Source organism: Melospiza melodia, chromosome 2 (assembly GCF_035770615.1).
Source record: "Melospiza melodia melodia isolate bMelMel2 chromosome 2, bMelMel2.pri, whole genome shotgun sequence".
Classification (NCBI taxonomy): Eukaryota; Metazoa; Chordata; class Aves; order Passeriformes; family Passerellidae; genus Melospiza; species Melospiza melodia.
In genome coordinates, this window is record NC_086195.1 from 62,685,127 (window position 1) to 62,697,827 (window position 12,701).

The following is a 12,701-nucleotide window of genomic DNA, read 5'->3' on the forward strand; positions in this document are numbered from 1 at the left end:
TGTATATGTTTAGTCCTCATTTTCATACAGAGGGCTAAGATGAAATTTTGCAAATAGCAGTGTTGCACACCCACATTGCATCAAAATAATTCACAATACATTCTGCAAAGCAATGTGCTTATGTTTCCAACCTTATTTTCAATAGATTTGTACAAGTATTATGTAGATGATATTTAGGAAAATAATAAAATTACATTAAACACTCCATCAAATGGCTCAGGAAGAGTTCTGTGGGTTTCAAAGAACATACAGAAACAATATTTTAGAGTGTCCTCATTGCTCACACCAGTAAAAGCATCCCAGTGAATGAACAAGACAGCTATTTACATGTGTTCTCTGCACGTGAAGAAAGAAAGAGTTATCTCTGTCTGCAATGGAAACCTAAGGAGACAAAAAGTAACAATCTGTGCTAAAAATGTGATTAAATCATGGCATGTAAAATTCCTTCCATACCATGGAAAAGCCAGAAACTCTTTAACAACCCTGAGGTTGTGGAGGCTGAATCTGAAGTTTATGGAGTTTCTGAGAGATGTCTCCTGGAGCAGCCTGCACATCAGTGCAGGTCAAGAAGAGGCTACAGTTAAGAAGAAGGAGGCAGTGAAAATACCACCCACAGAACCACTATCCTCACCTCCTGCCTCATGGAAACATTTCTGGAAAATCCATTTTGCTGTGGTATGGACATAAACTCTTTGACTGATAGTTTATGAGAAACTTCCAGCCCCAAGGATCATCAGGAAACATTTCTCTTTTATGAGAGCCCTAGGTGATGTCATTGGACAGTGGACATTTTGTTCAAGGGGCGTTTTCAGTAAGCTTTGTCAGTTATTTAGGCAATCTGCCAGGACAATGTAGAAGTTCTGCAGGAGAGAAAGGTTCAGTACTTGTTGCTCCCAATCCATTTTGAAAAGGGAGTTCTTTATGTCTCCCATGGACTTCCAAGTTAGGCTGAAGCAATAATAGGTCTATTCCTCTAAAGAAGCGCAAACTTATGCATAGAGGATTGTTACATGGAGACCAGTCCTACATCCAAAACTAATATCCTACACACAGGGTGATTCCAGACAATATGGGATAATCTCTTGGGTTTCTGTGGCCATGGGACAGATAATCAACCTTACAGTACAGAGGGGCTGAGATATTTGCTCCCTGCTTCACTACCCTGGTGACACTGGAGCAAATCTTATCTTCTTCCTCTAGCTGAAATTATTCAACCTCAAATTGTTGGAGAAGTAATCATGAGAAAGGGTCACTATGCTTAGGTCTCCCTAGGAACGGTTAATCAATTTTTTCCTTCAACAAAATGAGAGAGGATACTTTACAAATCACAGTAACATTTGTTTCTATTCCTGCTCATGTCCTAAACCATTAACCAGAAGTCTTACACCTTCTCTGAGACCACAGAATACAGAATCAGTTACACTGGAAAAGATCATCAAATCCAATCTATGACTGAACACCACCATGTCAACCAGACCATGGCGCTAAGTGCCACATCCAGTCTTTCCTTTAACAGGGACAGTGACTCCTTCACTTCCCTGGGCAGCCCATTCCAATGTCTAACCACATTTTCTGTAAAGAAATTCTTTTTCATGTCCAACTTAAAGATAAACTACACTGGGGGTCTGAAGGGACTGGATCTAGGAAAAAACAGAGCCCTCCTTCTGCAATGAGGTACTAAACTGTGGGTCTGAGTCTGAAGAGAAGGGTTTAGACCACATCATCCGGGCTTGGTTCAGGCACTCAGAAACTGTCCTCCAAGGCAGTATGGTAAATGGCCAACAGATGGCACTTGGCTGGGTGCTGTCCCCACTTCATTCCAGCCTTTCCTGGACAGCCTTTCAAACTGGACATGTGGCTGGAGCTTTGGGAATACCTGGGAATTAAATGGAATAGCATGCTGCAAAAAATTAAGTATCAGGGGTTTAAGCTCCCTCTCACTGATTTATACTGATATTATCCCAAGTGACTTTACACATTTCTAGAGAGGCATTTATTCATGGAAGTCAAAGGAGAACCATAATCTTCCAAGCTGGCAAAAATCAAAAACTGCAAAAGGAGTTCACTAATTACTGACAAGCCAGTATCTACCCAAATATGTGGTACCATACAAAGCAGAATAGAACATTTTTCCCCCCAGGGATACTACTTTGTGCCCTGAGATATGAACTATTATTACCCCCAAGTTAGTGTACAGAACAGTGACTACCTCTCCTTCTTCCAATTTGGGAAATTGAGAGTTACTAGTGTTGTTGCTTTTAGTTCAGACTCAGTAGGCACTGAGACCTATTTTGTGTTTTCTTCAGCCTTTCCTGAGCTAAGCTCTCCTGAATGTTGTCACCCAGTTGGAGACACTTAGTCCAGATCCAGGGATTCAGGGGAGGTTAAGTGCATCTGAAATTCAACCCTAGTGACACTTGATTTCTTCATGCACCAGCTTCAGTGGGGTGCAACTTTGCTAAACTCAGAGAAATTACTTTTACTTTACATTGGTGTGAGGAGAGGGAAAGCAGGCAATATCTCCTGAAGCCCCAATATGATTTACAAAACTGTGAGCATCCAGAGATGCAGCCTGGGGCTGGTACTACATATTGTGTATGACTGAAAGACAAACAGAAGGATTTCTGAGGAAGATAAGATACTTGTAGTTTCTTCTAGCTCCAAAGTGACAAGATAAGAGCATTTGTCTCTCCTTTAAAAGGTGCCTTATACAAAAGCCCACATTCTGAACTCAAGGTGCCATCAGAGACATGGCTTCCTATGGGAAGACCTTCTCAGAATACTGCCCCAGGAATGCTGACTCTCCTGCACTATGTTAGGCTGCAATCCTACTGTGTCTGGTTGTGGCACTCAGGGATATGGTTCAGGGGGGATTCTGGTGGTGCTAGTTTGACTGTTGTAGATGATTTTGAAGGTCTCTTTCAACCCTCACAGATCTTTAATTTGTGCCACTTTAGGCATAAGTTAAACAAGCCACAATTAAAGTAATTTTATTATTTTCTCTTGCTAGGTAACAGTCCTTGAGAAATAATACTTCACAACCAGCTCATCCATCACTGGCCACTAACAAAAGTGGGAGTAGATGCAACTGAGGTTTCTAGACCTACAGTATTTCTCTGGACTTTCAGTTGGGACTGTCTCAGGTCAAAATGTTCCTTATTGCTTTTACAGGAAGCAATGACCTTGCACTTTCTGATCTTATATGTTTTTTTCACGAAGTCGTTCCTCTCACCTCTCTGATTGAAGCAAGGCCCTTCCTGCTGCATCACAGCTATGGAGGTGGACATCTCCAAAGCTACTGCTGACTGCACAGTTAGTATCAATCTGCCTACTTCATTTCCCCATTCTTTCAACTCTTTTCTAAAACTATATATTTCCATTCTTGCTCATTCCTTATGCTTTTTTTTTTTTGATGTTTCCACCAATTATTCGTGCTGTTCTATGGAGTGATGTGTAGCCAGAAGAAAACACAAACATTTTAGTCTTTGTGGAGACAGACATGGTGACCACAGGGAAATGCCAGTGCTTAGCTCTGCCAGACTAGTAGGTTTTTCCTTACAGATAATACAGAGGAAATACTAAAAAACTCTCCCTTGTTACAGGAACTTGCTGGACAAACAGACTGACCAAGTGTTTTTGACCATGGGACCTGCACTTATCTGTCAAAGCCAGACAGGTTATTGCAAGAACTGCATTTCAAGGAGGTCTAAACTATCTAATGGGAAAATACCATAAATTTAATGGAAAAGATCCCTGGGTTCAATGTGCAAAAAAATTCTCTAAGGCCTGAAGGCCATAACTCTCTTTCACTGTCACTGAGCAAAAAGAGTTCCCTTTTCTACTGCTGCGTTGGATGGCTTCCAACCATCCCTTCTTGCCACACTGACCATGCATCCAGCTGCAGACTGCAGTTCAGCTGAATTGAAGGACAAGAAATTTCTCAGCACTTTTAGCAACCCTTGAGTCCAACCAGACCAGAGGGTCACTTTCAAAGCTTCCAGGCCATTTCTGAGCTTATAGAACAAAATTGAAGTAGTTCAGATTTTTTTCTTTCTTAATCACTTTCACACTTCTACTACCTCTGTATCACCCTGGAAATCCTCAACTTATATTTTTTTCTGATCCACAAATCCTTAGGCTTCTTGTTGGCAGAGAAGAAGGAAAACATCATTCTGACAAGCATGGTGACTCTGAGGTCAGCATCTGCACTGAGTGCCCCAAGATGATAGAGAATAACCCCAACCAGTTTCCAGCACCAGTGCCCTGGGATCAGAACTGTCCCACACAAATCAGCAAGGTGCTCCTGCCTGACCTGTTTCTATGACTCAGCTGGCCAGTATTCCTCGTGTAAATTTTCTGGGTTTTCATCAATTTGGTACGAGACACAAAGTGGTATGTGAGATATTAAAAGACTATTTTCTACGCATCTTCATAGATGAATCTTCAGCAGAATTTTTTGCTGCAGCTGGAGCACAGCAGGGATACTGCTCCCCTTACTTAACCAATAAAAAAATAGAGCTCAGTTTAGTCCTTGGCCACATCATGCAACTCAGGCACTCAACAAATATTTTACTTCAAATATCAAAAATGTAAACTACAGGAGTGGGAACAATGACAAAAGACTTACATACATAAAACATCACCTACTCAGAGGAACCCAACAGATTTATTCTCTTTCTCTCATGATTTTCCTTCTTATTTTTTTTAGGTTTTTTTCCTCCGTATGTGTAGATATCTAATGTAGATCCTGTCAGATTCCATTAGCATAAAGATTTCTCTTGGGTGGAATGTGGCAGCTGTTACAAGCTGTTAGGGGTTTGGTCTTTTACTGTTTATTTTTATTTGCAGGGTTTGTGAATATTTAGTGCAACAGGTGGTCTTTCCCTCTCCCTTGCAGTTGATTCGCTGGTCATTAGGACCTGCAGATTACAAAGAAGGTAAAAAATCTGGAACACGTATTGACGAAGAAAATCTGGGGAACTTTTTTTGGGGGGTTTTTAAAATTTTTTTCCTATGAACTCCGCTGAAATTAGCAGAGTGGACACCTTGCCTTTGCTGCTGGTTGCAGACAGATCTCATGGTTCTTTTTAGATTTATGATTTTCAAACTGGCTACTGCCACCCCATAAGATCAGCAGCCTAAGAACCATGCATAAAGCAGTGTGACATTACTGGAATTTAGAAACAAAATGTCACAGCCCCATAAAAGTGAAAGAACAGAAACTCAGTAATTCCGAACAGTTTGTAAGAGTGGAAACTTATCTGGCCATGGGGTGGTGGCTGCTGGTGCAACAACTTCAGGTACACGACTGTTTTCCCTGATAATAAACACTTGGGGAGAAGCTAAACCAAAGACCTCAGTAATGTCAAAAACACACAGGAGGTCTGGCTGTGGCAAAGGCAGCAGGAGCAGCAGAGGTGAAGCAGTCTGGAGTTGAAGAAAGCTGTTCAAATTAGCACGGTGTATTTTGCACAGCTGATCCAGCAATTGCTCTTGCTGTAGGCAAAGGTTTCTAAACACTTGGTGATTGTAACCATATGGACATACTGCACACAACAAAGAACACAAAGATAGTTCTGCAGGTGTTCTTATAGATTATCTTATCCCCCTGAACTTTTCCATTCAGTCACAGGCCATAGTACATTAATCATCCCTTCTTACAACATTAGCCCATTATTGACTACATACAGCTAGAATTTATAACCTGTTTATTACTGATAATAGAGTCATAGAATTATTTTTCTGGTCAAAAATACCTTTTAAAATTTATCTCATGTATCCCTCAGTAATACTTATTATTATTGCATTCGTGACTGCAAGTTGCACCCAGAATCAGGATTTGCTGATCTGGAGACAGCACAAACCTGTCCAAACCAAGAACTTCATCTGTACTCGTGCTGCATTGCAATCTCAGGCAGCCAAAAGAGGCATTCAAGCAATTCATTTCTAGCCTAAGACCATGAAACCACAAAATGGCATTCATATCAGCAAGACTCAAAAAGACAAAACTGGAAGATGTAGAGATGGAGAAATGCGGCATGGACAAGTGGAATGACCTGACTGTCACAAGTGGCACCAATAGAGACAAGCTGGTTCTGAAGTGTAGAATTCCTCTGGCACTCAAACCTCAAAACCTTCTTCATCCTCCTGATATATAGTGCTATAAGGTGTTTTATTAAGATGACTTGAGCTGACAAAACATGCAAAGCCCACTCAAAAAATGCTGCACTTACCCAAACTGGGTTTAAGGCCAGTACAGTTATCACACATCTATATCCCCATGGCAAACACAGCTAGTAGGATAAAAGCAAACAGAAAGACACCGAAAAACCCACGGTGGCTTTGGCTCCAAATGCAAGTCTTGCATCAATTTGACTGTGCACTGCCAAGAGCTGACTGCCTCTGCCTTGTCTTATTCTATGTAAGACTGAAAAAAGAGACACAAAACTCAGCAAAGAAAAAATCACCCTGATTCAGGGGTATACTCCAGCTGCTCTGCTCCACTCCAGCAATGCAAAACAGCTGTAAGCCTGGTTTAACCAGAAAGTTAAATTGGGTTTATGACTTCTCAGTATTGGCAAAGAAGTACAAAGCAGCTGGAGTTTACTAGTATGCTCAGCCCTGGGGGTTTGCCCTTAATAGTTAACTTTTGCTCCAGCGAGAAGAAAGAATATAAGCCACAGTTAAACTTTAAAGTGGGTTTTTATCTCACAATCTATTGCAAATTTTCAAAGAATGCTGAGAAAAACAGAACTTGTACTCTATGCCAACATTCAGTTTAGGAGCAGACATCCAAGACACCAGCTCCAGTTTTGAAATGCATCATCTGAAGGTGGAGGTGCTGACTGCTGGGCTCTGAACTCATCCTTGGCAAGTACAAATTCTCATTACAGAGGCATAAGCTAGGTGACCAAGATTGTTCTGAGTAGTACCACAGTGTAGGCTTTCTTTGTAGACTTCATACCAAATCCCATTGTATTCTTTGAGTTAAACTGCCCGCGAGTCATCAATCCATGCTTTAGACTATCTATCACAACTAAAAATATCTCATCAAATAGATGTTAACCAGAAACCTGTTCTATAAACTCTCCCATCTGTGGATGGTGGTATCTTGTTTGTTTAGAAGAATTTTATAAGCATAATTTTTCCCAGCAGAGGCTTCGGGCAATCATATTTCAGCAGAACAAAATCCTCTGAAGTAGCAAAAGTTGGACTCAGGGTTTGATATTGTATTATTGTCTTCTGGAAAGCAAGAATGGCTTGGGCCTTCAGTATGTCAGACTAGCTTTGAGGAAAAAGCAATTTAAAATTCCAGTATAGAAGAAACCGAGAGATTCCTAAAATTCCCTGAGGAGACTCTCTGCAGCTGTCACTCAGATTGGGCTTAGGACAAGGAATCACCAGTAAAGCCTCACAAAAACACTGCTGAGTAGTGAATAATTATAAAGACCATATTTAAAATTATACAGGAATTTAAAATGAGCTTCCAGAAAAGTAAGATTCAGTTAAATCAGAAGAAAAAATATAAGAGTATAATATTGGAGAAAGTACAGAAGAATGCAGAGAATAGCTACCTTTAAAAACATGAGACGTACAGGAGAGAAAAGTGGGATGTTATTAAAAGAAGAGGGAGGTGAAATTGATGACAACTTTAATCTGGCCAAGATCCTGAACTGTACAGACTACAAAGAATTTGTCTGGCCAATGTCCAAGAGTTTGTGTAAAATTAAAGAGTGGAAATGCACTTGAAAGTTAGAGCAAGCTAAAAAAAAAAAAGAGGCCAGGCATTAGATACATTATATGCTGTAGCCTGTAAACACAGAGTCATTATTCTTATAAATAAAACCATACAACAAATATTTAGAGAGCAACTCAAACCAAAATGTTGGCTCTAAATAACCACAAATTGTGCAGGAGTTTGAAACTAGATCCCAGCTCTGTGGCAGGCCCTTCCCTGTGGAAAGGGGCACCAACTCTGGGACAGTCTGTTTCTGGATTCTGCGGCTAGGACTACTCTCTGCCAGAGAGGAAAAGAAAAATCCTTCATAAAAAAAGGAAAACATGGCGCAAGATTAAGGCTGCAGAGGTGTCCATTCTCCATGAGACCAACGTGAAATCGCTGGGAAATATAAAATGACTCTGAAGTCCAGATGATACTAAAGTTTTTTGTAGGCATAAACACAGCTCAAACAGAAGAATTTTAACATTTTAAATATTTGCAAGCTGATACTTGGTGGCCTACAAGCCATGGGAAAAGAGACATTATATATGTTTCCATGTTTTTATCATGACAGTAGTATCAGGGAGCTAGATGGTATCTTAACAACAAAAAGGATCCTATATTTCCATTAGTCCTTTTGAACTCTTGGCACTGCTTTCACACAGCAGTGAGTCCCACCATGTAACTGTGCACACAAGAAGAGAAAGAGTACTTTTTATTTGCCTTTATAGTGTGACTGTCCATTTTCTTCAGTGCTGTAACAAGATATATGCCACTCTATGTATTTCCTTTCTAAATGAGACTGTTTCAAAAGGAAATCATTAGGAAATTTCTATGGGAATGGTTTCACAAGAAAAATGCAGCTCCATTAGGCTGAAGTTTCAAGTTTGAGTTGTTCATTTCATTCACAATCTACAATTTTCTTTTGGGAAAACAGTAATTATCAGGCTAGTCCTGTTGAACTGTTGTTTGGGTTTGTAATAGTTCAACAAATCATTAAAGTGCATTTTTTTCATCTACATGCTACATTAGCCAAGCTGTCTGTCAGACCTCCCACATCCCTTTTCTGAGCCAGACTTTGCAAGACTATCTGCCCTTGTACAATTTAGATTGCCCTCTATCTAAACTTCTTGACTGTAATCCAAATCCTTTCAGATTTCATTCATAACAAAGCTTCTCCTTGACTCTAAACACTGCAATTGCTCGCTTGCTCAATCTGTCCTATTTTTATTACATACATAAGTGCACACACAAACACAAACACACATAAATACATGCATGAGATTGAGTTCCTAAAAATGTATTTGGGGTTTGAATCAGTGATCTGCCCGTGGCTCACCCAGCAGAAATTACAGTATTTTCAATGGTACTTTCCATTGGGAAGTTTTGCAATCTAATGCTCTGTTTGCTGTTTTGATCATCTCTGCAGAGTGACCAGATGTTTTCCTAAGCAATGATTCTGGAGAATTTTCACAAATGATAAACATATTCTTCCTTTTATTTCCTTCACATACAACTGTCTTCATCCAAATCAGCCAATTTTCTGATGATGGAGCCGTGCAGGTAGGCTTGAGAGAAAAGGTTCCCCAGAAGAACCTGAGCACAGTTCTGGTTTTATTAGCTTCTAGCATTTCAAGATCAAGCTAGGAATAAAAAAAAATATTTTTTAAAAGTGACAACATGGGGGATGGATTTGGTATGAGTTCATAGGGGACAGAACCACAAGTGACTGAATAGGTTACAGGGCTGTATTACAACAGTATGGTGCATGGACCTGGAAAAGATGCATTAGGAACTTCAATGAAGCCTGTGCTATGAAAAGCAACTGTGTCATATAAACACAATTTAATTTGAAATCTGAAATATCACATACACTTGCCAAGGCCTAAATTGAATTTCCCCTCAGAATACTTCTAAAATCCCACAGCTCCCATGTACTTCCACAGAGGAAAAGCAGCACAAAACTGGTGACTTTGCCTGAGGGTTCAGCCTCAGTGAATGCATTCTCTCCTTTTCCCTTAACATTCGTGCTCCTTAGATGTGCATTTGTGGCTTGGCTTTTTCTCTTTCCTTTTAGCAACTGTCTTCAGCTGAGGCTCCCCCGGTCACATCCCGACACACTCTGCCGACCGCAATCCCACACGTCCAAGTCCCCACATGCCATCACACACGCTGCTTCCAGGAAGCGCTCGCTGCTGGACTTTGTTCCTTCCACTGAGCCACCCTGATTTACGCCTGCTGAAGCCCTGGTCCCAAGTGCCACAACACCTCCACTGCACAGTTGTCCCACACGTGTATATCCCATCATCCAAACAACAGATGCACCAGTGTGCGTTCACACACAAACTCCAACATCTGGTGATCGCAAGCTCACTGCAAAAACGCCACGGGCTTCATTCATCTTTACAGAACTCACAAACACTTCATCTGTACAACTGAAGAGGTGTGTAACTTTTTCACTTCGCTGGAAGAAGTATGGGCTTTTAATGTGGCATTTACAGGCACACAGAGGGAAACACAACCAATCACTTGCACTTACTCTAAAAACACTTATTTAGCCCTTCTGAAAACAGAGCATGAATGGCTCTGACATAAACACTTCACAGGTGTTGCACACAATAACTTTACATATACACTTTTCTATTTCTTAGTCATACCTGTGTCTACGTGCCTTACCTACTGTGAGGCTCGCTTTTCCACTTTCTGGTTAGGAGCTGTGCCAGAATAAAACTAATAAAAGGAAGTGGAGAATCATCTCCAGATAGCTATTAAATTAAAAACATCCCACTGCTTAAGACTAAAACTGATGATTGCATAATTTCTGAATGTTGGAAATTTCCAGTCTGTTTGCCTTTGTTTCTCTCATCCACATCTAATATAAAAGATATATTCAAGGAGAATGTTGGCAAAACCTCCTGATAGTTTGTTATTTTATGAAAAATACTTTAATTCAGAATGCTCATGCCTGCCTGACTCTCAATTCAGCACTCTAGAAACAATAGGATGCCCCACTGTGATGTCCTTTGGGAAGTGCATGGTCTGGAAGCACTGAAGTCACAAAAGTCTCAGGTTTGCCTGATTCCCCCATGAGTGATGTCAAAGCAGCAGTGGTGTCCTCAGAAAGCAGTTGGTTTCTGTGACCTCAGATAGCACCCTTTAGGGATGTCAAAAACAGGGCCAGTAATTTTCTGTGTATGAATACCCACATATTTTCAATCATGCAGAACTAAACTATTTCATAACCCATTCTTTTAAAACCTTTAAATGCATGTACTACACTTGGAAAATTATATGCATATTTTGAGCTTGCTGAGGGTTCTTTCCAACCATCTTTTCTCTAAAGAGTTTGTCTTTTGGGAGCGGAAAAAATGGCTCATTCTATCTTACTGCAAATGAGAAGAAGAAATACAAAGGATACTAATGAATTACTACATTTAGCAAACAAGGATTAACATTTTCATGTGGAAAGGAAATCTACAAAATTCTCAAAATTTTCAATCTCCACTACAACTAAAAATGCAAATATTGCATATATTTTTGAAGTAGAAAATGAGAATTTACATCACCATTAACTTCTACTTTAGCCCTCATGATATGAGTTTAAAATAACATCAACAGATAGCACATCAAATTTGCAGTCTCCAGATGTCTCCCAAAAAGCCCTGTTCAACCTCACTCTGCCATCCAGCTTTGGAGCTTGCACACTGAGACACTCCTCTCTCACTTGGAGGTTTCTATCACAAACAACTGTGGCACAGAGTAAATGAAACGTGTGCTACTGCAGAAAATGAACAGAATGGAAAGTCAAAATCACTCAAACTAAAGGCCAGAGATTGAAAGACCTCCATAGACACCATCAGACCAAGAATTCAGTGCCTGTCAGTCCTATCAGTATTTGTTGCCATTTAGCATATTCCTCACAAAAGGTCTTAATGGAAAAGTGTGTGAGTTTTCTGACATAAAGATGATTCTTCACCACCTTCCCAGACCCTGCTGCAGATTTATCTTACTGCTCACTTTAAGAAGAACACAGAAGAAAAGCAGAGTTTAGTTTGTCATTGGGGTTTCATTGGCAATGGGGCGTAATTGCGCAAGCAGAGAGACAGCACATTCCTTATTTGGTTTCTAAACATATTATTTCATCACTTAATTTATTATCTCTCATGCTCTTGTGCACCCTCCCGTGCCCTCCTTATTGCTGAAATGCTGCAATCTGTGGCTCAAAACTTCCTTTCAGCCCTTCCCATTCTGCAGCATGAAGTGGTTGGAGAGAAGCACTGAGCTAGTAAGGGATCCATCAGTTCTTGTGAGGAAAAGGAGGAGAAGAAGAAGATAGTCTCAGAAGAGCATACTTTCCTCCCCCTCTCCCCACCTTCCCTTCAATCATACTTCTGTCACCTTCTTCTTGTGTGGTAAAATTTGATGTGAAAAGCAGCCTGGGCTTGTGTCTGATGCTGCTGAGTTTGACCATGTGGCTGCGGGAGGAGGCAGCAATTTCCTCTCCCAGTACAGTTTGGAAGCCCCACAGAGATGCTTCAAAGTGAATCTCTGACCCACCCCCGCCCCAGCAGCCTGGAGCCCAGCAGGGTCTGAGATGCAGCTGGGCTGCTCTGCAGAGAGATGCAGCATGGAAGGCAGAGAGGGAGGGAAAGGACAAGGCTAAAACAGAAGAAAAGAAGTACAACAAATGTACAGGGTAAGAAAGGAGAAGGAAGAGGCTGGGAATTAGGACGGTTTATTGGGTGGAATTGTCTTCCTGGCAGCAAAAGCTGTAAAGAAAGGACAGTCCAGGGGGCATTATACCTTCTCACAAAAAACCCAGCAGAAGGAATGGCAGGGAGCCAGGCTAATGTCCTGGATGCCACACCATCCCTTCCCTCCCATTCCACAGCTCATGTCAGTCTGGCTTTGTACTGCTGGCTGCAGGGCTGATCTGCTCGAGCTGGTCACCTCATTTCCTCCTGTGTGCATCAGCTAGGGA

General features: G+C 40.9%; 1 protein-coding gene across 2 annotated transcripts in view; it reads right to left on the reverse strand.

Moving 5' to 3' along the window:
- TBX15 (T-box transcription factor 15) overlaps positions 1 to 12,701 on the reverse strand; it is a 94,465-nt gene that overhangs the window by 37,876 nt on the left and 43,888 nt on the right. The gene's annotated exons all lie outside the window — the stretch shown is intronic.